Source organism: Rattus norvegicus, chromosome 2 (assembly GCF_021556685.1).
Source record: "Rattus norvegicus strain SHRSP/BbbUtx chromosome 2, alternate assembly SHRSP_T2T, whole genome shotgun sequence".
NCBI classification, from domain to species: domain Eukaryota; kingdom Metazoa; phylum Chordata; class Mammalia; order Rodentia; family Muridae; genus Rattus; species Rattus norvegicus.
Window position 1 is genome coordinate 245,645,664 of NC_141535.1, and position 6,951 is coordinate 245,652,614.

Below are 6,951 nucleotides of genomic sequence, written 5' to 3' on the forward strand. Positions count from 1 at the left end.
TCTTATTTTCTGATTTTTGAAAACCAATAGGACACATCGTTTTATCATCTAGTAACGTGCATGCATGTGGGTGATGATACACATACAGACACACATGCACACACAGACATGCACACACAGACATACAAACAGAGACATACAAACAGACATGCACACAGAGACATGCACACAGAGACATGCACACACAGAGAGACAGATACAGGTACATATATGGGCACACACACACACATACCACACTCACATACACATTCACAAGCTCTCTCTCTCTCTCTCTCTCTCTCTCTCTCACACACACACACACACACACACATACACACACAGACACCACTACACATTCACAAGCTCTCTCTCTCTCTCTCTCACACACACACACACACACACAATCACACAAGCTCTCTCTCACACACACACAAGCTCTCTTTCTCTCTCTCTCTCTCTCTCTCTCTCTCACACACACACACACACACATACACACACAGACACCACTACACATTCACAAGCTCTCTCTCTCTCTCTCTCTCTCTCTCTCTCACACACACACACACACACACACACAATCACACAAGCTCTCTCTCACACACACACAAGCTCTCTTTCTCTCTCTCTCTCTCACACACACACAATCACACAAGCTCTCTCTCTCTCACACACACACAATCACACAAGCTCTCTCTCACACACACAAGCTCTCTCTCTCACACACACACACACACACACACAAGCTCTCTCTCTCTCTCACACACACACACACACTCACAAGCTCTCTCTCTCTCTCTCACACACACACACACAATCACACAAGCTCTCTCTCACACACACACAAGCTCTCTCTCTCTCTCACACACACACACACACACACACACACACACACACACACACACACAGATCTTAACCACACCAGTGATGTCACCTTCTTCCCAGAGTCCTGAGCCTGGAGGAAGTGCTCTTTGTAAACCCGTGGCTTCATCTGGTAGTAATTTGTAATTTACCATGTTTTGGGCTCACGGCCAGGTCAGCTATTGCCAAGAGAAGGCAGACGGGAATACAACTATTATCAAGAGAGGACTTGGAATGTACTGAAAGAAGCAAGCTGAGACAAACTAAAACAAAACCTAGGGAGTAATGGACTCCCCTAAAATAACGTTTAGGGGTCTACAGAAGGAAGATGACCCAGGAGCTCCAGGTGAGTTCTGTTCTGGGCATACAAAGCAAGTGTCACTCTTTAGGTTATAAATTAACTGGACAACAAGGAGTAGATTTCCTCAAACATTTTAGGCAATGGAATTTCTGACTGGGAAATCCGCTGGTGCTGGTGGAGTTAGTTCTTCCCTATGTTTTTTAGCAGTTTGGGATGTAGTCTCTCATGAGCTCATTCCATGGATGAACTCCTCAGACTCAACACAACCCATAAAGCTGTAAAGGAAAGCATTTAAGATCTCACGTGAACCGATAAGAAGTTAAAGCGTTTTGACTATGAGATGAGAATCCAGGAGTCCCCAAAGGGCAAATGTATTGAAGAGTTCTAAAATTTGAAAAGATCTCAAATAAAGATAAAAAGGTGGTGCTCAGATAAACCCCTGAAGTATGGACTCAGAAATATTTATAAAACACTTCCGGAGTTAAGGGTCATAAACCTTTAGGTCTGAAACAGTTTTCTGTATGAATTCAGCGAATTCGTCAATCCTTTGGGTTCTTTCTGTTGAGGCGTTTGTAGCAATCACGGATGTTTATCGAGCAGTCTAAGTCAGCATCGCTTCTGGTGCGAATGCTATAATTGACCCACCATCCAGTGCCTTCTCATTAAAGTTCTGGCAACACTCAGGCGGCATTGATGACCGTGAGGTTTCATACAGAGAATGCTTCTACAGCCTGTTAATACATTGTCTGAGGGGGCTGGAGAGATGGTTCAGTGGTTAGGGTATTTGTTGTTCTGCACATGACCCCGAGACTGAGAATTGGCCTGACTATGAAGAAGTGGCAAGAAGCTGCCAGCACAGACCACCAGAAGATTTTGGTGCATTTCTCTCTATGGAGTCCCAACAAATGGAGCTCGACTATATGATGCAAGGCAGACCTATACACACGTGTCATGAGCAAATGTCTTAGGGTTTTACTGCTATGGACAGACACCATGACCAAGGTAACTCTTGTAAGGACAGCATTTAATTGGGGCTGGCTTCAGAGGTTCAGTTCATTATCATCAAGGTGGGAGCATGGCAGTACACAGGCAGGCATGGTGCAGGTGGAGCTGAGAGTTCTACATCTTCATCTGAAGGCTACTAGCAGAATACTGGCTTCCAGGCAGTTAGGATGAGGGTCTTAAAGCCCACGCCCACAATGACACACCTACTCCAACAGGGCCACACCCACTCCAACAGGGCCACACCCACTCCAACAAGACCACACCCACTCCAACAAGGCCACACCCACTCCAACAAGGCCACACCCACTCCAACAAGGCCACACCCACCCAACAAGGCCACACCCACTCCAACAAGGCCACACCCACTCCAACAAGGCCACACTCACTCCAACAAGGCCACACCCACTCCAACAAGGCCATACCTCCTAATAGTGCCACTCCCTGGGCCAGGCATATACCAACCATCGCAGCAAAGAATCCTTTATCACGTGTCCTTTCATGTTCTTGCTTTAGCGGAAAAACACCATCCGACACAACCGACTATCCAAAGACTCCAGACATTTCCACTTCATCCGTACTCTCTCAAATAAAAAAAAAATCTTGAAAATATTGTTTGCTCTGTAGGTAATTTCTAAAACTGAGATAACTTATATGTACATAAGAAACCAATAAAACAAGTAACGTTTTCAGATTCGTTGCTAGTCTAGAACAGGCCACCATAGCTGGGCCCTGGTGGCACTTGCCTTTAATCCCAACGTTTAGAGGCAGAAGCAGAGGCAAAGGTGGAGGCAGGTGGATCTCTGTGAATTTGAGGCCAACCTAGGCTACAAAGTAAGTTCCAGGACAGCTTCACAGAGAAACCCTGTCTCACAAAACCAAAACCAAATAAAAATACAAAAATAAAATAAATAAAACAGCTATCATTGTTAACTTGGTTCCTCTTCAGAGAACCCCTTGCTGGAACTGCATTAGTGTCTGGCAGTAAAAGATACTTGACATCAGACAGAGCAGGGTTGGAACTCCAACTCTTAATTCCTCATGGGTGATCTCGGATGAGACACACAAAGGGCCTCCTCATACGTAAACCAAACCAAACCAAACCAAAAACAACCCCCCCCAACTCCAAAACAAAACAAAACCAATAACAACCAGGAAAACCAAAACAGAATTTTATAATAACATCTTTAAAGAACATTTAATGATAATTTAGGTATATTTCCTGGGATGATAGTAACAGAGGCAGGCATTCCATTAATGGCCACCTTTGTGATTGTGGAATGATGTGAAAAACCAAAATGTTATTCTTAAGTAGTTGTATGTAATCATTTTAGTTGCTTGTGCATCCGTCCGTGTGCATGTGTGTGTGTGTGTGTGTGTGTGTGTGTGTGCGCGTGTGTAATCTTGTGTCTCTTTGCCTTCCATTATGGTCTCAGCTGCCTGGGCCAGGTGACCTTGCCTGTGAGTTTGTAAGGAATCCCAGCCTCCACTTCCTACTTTGCCCCAGGAGAGCTGACATTAGGCACCCTGCGGTTCAAACTCCTTGCAGGGCAAGTTTTTCAGGCTCAACTGTCTGCCCAGCTTCATGTGGGATGTGAACTTTTTCTAGGATTGTTTCTTAACTGTGTCCTTGGTCATTTTGAGATGGATTTGTGTGTCATGTGGAGTAAATGAAAGGACCTGGAGTTGTGTGGTCGTGTTTTCAGGGCCATCTGAACAGGCTGCTTTGCTCCCAAAGTCAAAGTTACACCTTAGGGCTTCTGATTCTGGGTACGGAAAAAGCAACCATGTAAATGGCTGTTCAGAAGACTGAAGAAAATGGGGCACCCCATAACTATTTTCTGTTGTCTTGACCACTGCAAACTGTGGGTGCAGTGTGCTTTGGGGCAATAAGACGGCGTGCTATGGATTATTAGAGCAATTTTATTTGCAGAACACCAGCTTGGCTTGGCTGTTAAATTCTAACTTTCACAAGAGCAGATCTGTCTCAAAGATGTTTGTGCTAATATTTTAAGAGCCACCTCAGATCTTTTTAACTGACTCTGACACTCCCTCGTGTCAAGGAAGAGCTTATAATTATGGATTGAACAAGGTGCCCAACATAGAATGAGTTCCTAAAATTTCCATAGATTAAAGTATGAATCCTTCCTTCTAAATTGGCAGGAGTTTTGCTTGAGAAATGCATTTGCTAGAAATGGTCTTTTTGCTCTGCACGTGTTGCCTGTTACCATCCACAGCACCAGAGAAGTAGGGGCTGTCAAACAGTGCCTGGGCGGAGGCTCTGTAAACCATTAAAACCAGTACCACATGTACCCTAAACATGGGCTGGGTGAAAGAACTATAATTAAGCAACATCCTTGAACCGAAAGAGTTTCATATCCCAGACAAGGCAGTAGAAATCAGAGACTGAGTTATCTCAAAACCAGCACAGACTGCCTTCAGAGGTTTGGGATTTGTGACAAGGGAAGTTTTACATTATTGTCTTACTGAGATAACGAAGAGAAATATAGATGGCATGACTGGGTAATGATTGCCCAGTACACCCTGCTGACCAGACTCCAAGCAGGTTTAGGTCACACCGGCACTGAAGGTGTGCTGACTCTAGGGTTTGAACTAGTAAGATGTGGATGCATGCAACAGTGTAAGTGTTAGGCTCAAGCCTTAAGAAGGCACCTCTTGTTTCTCTGCCCCGAGTTTCTATACAGAGAAGCCAGAGGTGGCTGAGTTAAGGAAAACTAGGTTTTGTGATTGAAAGACCTTACGGGAGGTGCAATCAGATCCCAGTGATTTAGCCTTGCTAACCTGGCTTGTGGGTGAAACCATGCTATTTCGCTTGGGTGAAACTGTGAACTGGCTTCAGAGTCCAGAGGACTCAGTGACTACCACAGACTGTGGGAGACCTGCCCTGCACCCAGTCTACACTGCACAGGAGACATTACCCTGCACCCTGTCTACACTGCACAGGAGACACTGCCCTGTACCCTGTCTACACTGCACAGGAGACACTGCCCTGCACCCAGTCTACACTGCACAGGAGACACTACCCTGCACCCTGTCTACACTGCACAGGAGACACTGCCCTACACCCTGTCTACACTGCACAGGAGACACTACCCTGCACCCTGTCTACACTGCACAGGAGACACTGCCCTGCACCCAGTCTACACTGCACAGGAGACACTGCCCTACACCCTGTCTACACTGCACAGGAGACACTGCCCTGCACCCTGTCTACACTGCACAGGAGACACTGCCCTGCACCCAGTCTACACTGCACAGGAGACACTGCCCTGCACCCAGTCTACACTGCACAGGAGACACTGCCCTGCACCCAGTCTACACTGCACAGGAGACACTACCCTGCACCCAGTCTACACTGCACAGGAGACACTGCCCTGCACCCAGTCTACACTGCACAGGAGACACTGCCCTGCACCCAGTCTACACTGCACAGGAGACACTGCCCTGCACCCAGTCTACACTGCACAGGAGACACTGCCCTGCACCCAGTCTACACTGCACAGGAGACACTGCCCTGCACCCAGTCTACACTGCACAGGAGACACTGCCCTGCACCCAGTCTACACTGCACAGGAGACACTGCCCTGCACCCAGTCTACACTGCACAGGAGACACTACCCTGCACCCAGTCTACACTGCACAGGAGACACTGCCCTGCACCCAGTCTACACTGCACAGGAGACACTGCCCTGCACCCAGTCTACACTGCACAGGAGACACTACCCTGCACCCCGTCTACACTGCACAGGAGACACTGCCCTGCACCCAGTCTACACTGCACAGGAGACACTGCCCTGCACCCCGTCTACAAAGAATAAAGTGTGGTGTTTTGAGCTCTATCTGGGCACAGTGTGTTATGTGGCAATAATTAACCATTGCATTCTGCACAAAAAGTTTTCTTCTGAGTGCAATCTCACTGAGACTTAAATTCACACCTTGGAACAACTGATACTTTGAGAATTTACCATCTGCCTTTTGTTGTTGCTATTGTTAAATATTGTATTATACATATTTTCTAGGTAATTCATCTACTACAATATTTAGATTTTGTAAGAAAAAGAAAAAAGCCACAGTTAAAACAGAAAGATCATAAATGTTTTAAAGTAGACTCTCCACTCTTCCTTCCTTCTCTCTCCCTCTCTCCCTCCCTCTCCCCTCTTCCTTCCTTCCTTCCTTCTCCCTCCCTCCCTCCCTCCCTCCCTCCCTCCCTCCCTCCCTCCCTCCCTCCTTCCTTCCTTCCTTCCTTCATTTCCTTCAGGGACTCACTATGTAGCTCAGGCTGGCCGCCTGCTTGGCCTCTGAATACCAGGAATTCAGGCACAAGCCAGCATAGCCGGATGTTTCTCTGTATGCTAATGACCACATATGTCAGATCTGGATACATTTTGCCGCGTATCTGTTATTCCCAGTCCAGGAATACAACAGGCTAAAATCTAGTGTCTTAAAGTAACAAGAACCGGGCTGGAGAGGTGGCTCAGTGGTTAAGAGCACCGACTGCTCTTCCAAAGGTCCTGAGTTCAAATCCCAGCAACCACATGGTGGCTCACAACCACCCGTAATGGAATCCGATGCCCTCTTCTGATGTGTCTGAAGACAGCTACAGTGTACTCATATACAAAATAAATAAATAAATCTTTTAAAAAAGTAACAAGAACCACTTATTATTTCTCTCAGTTGCTCTCTGAGAAGAACTCAAGAGTGTCTTCACTTGGCTCTGTCTCGGGTCCTGCCGTGAGTGGAGGTTGGGGGATGTTGGCAGGAGTGTAGTCATCCGAGAGCCTGCTAAGGTT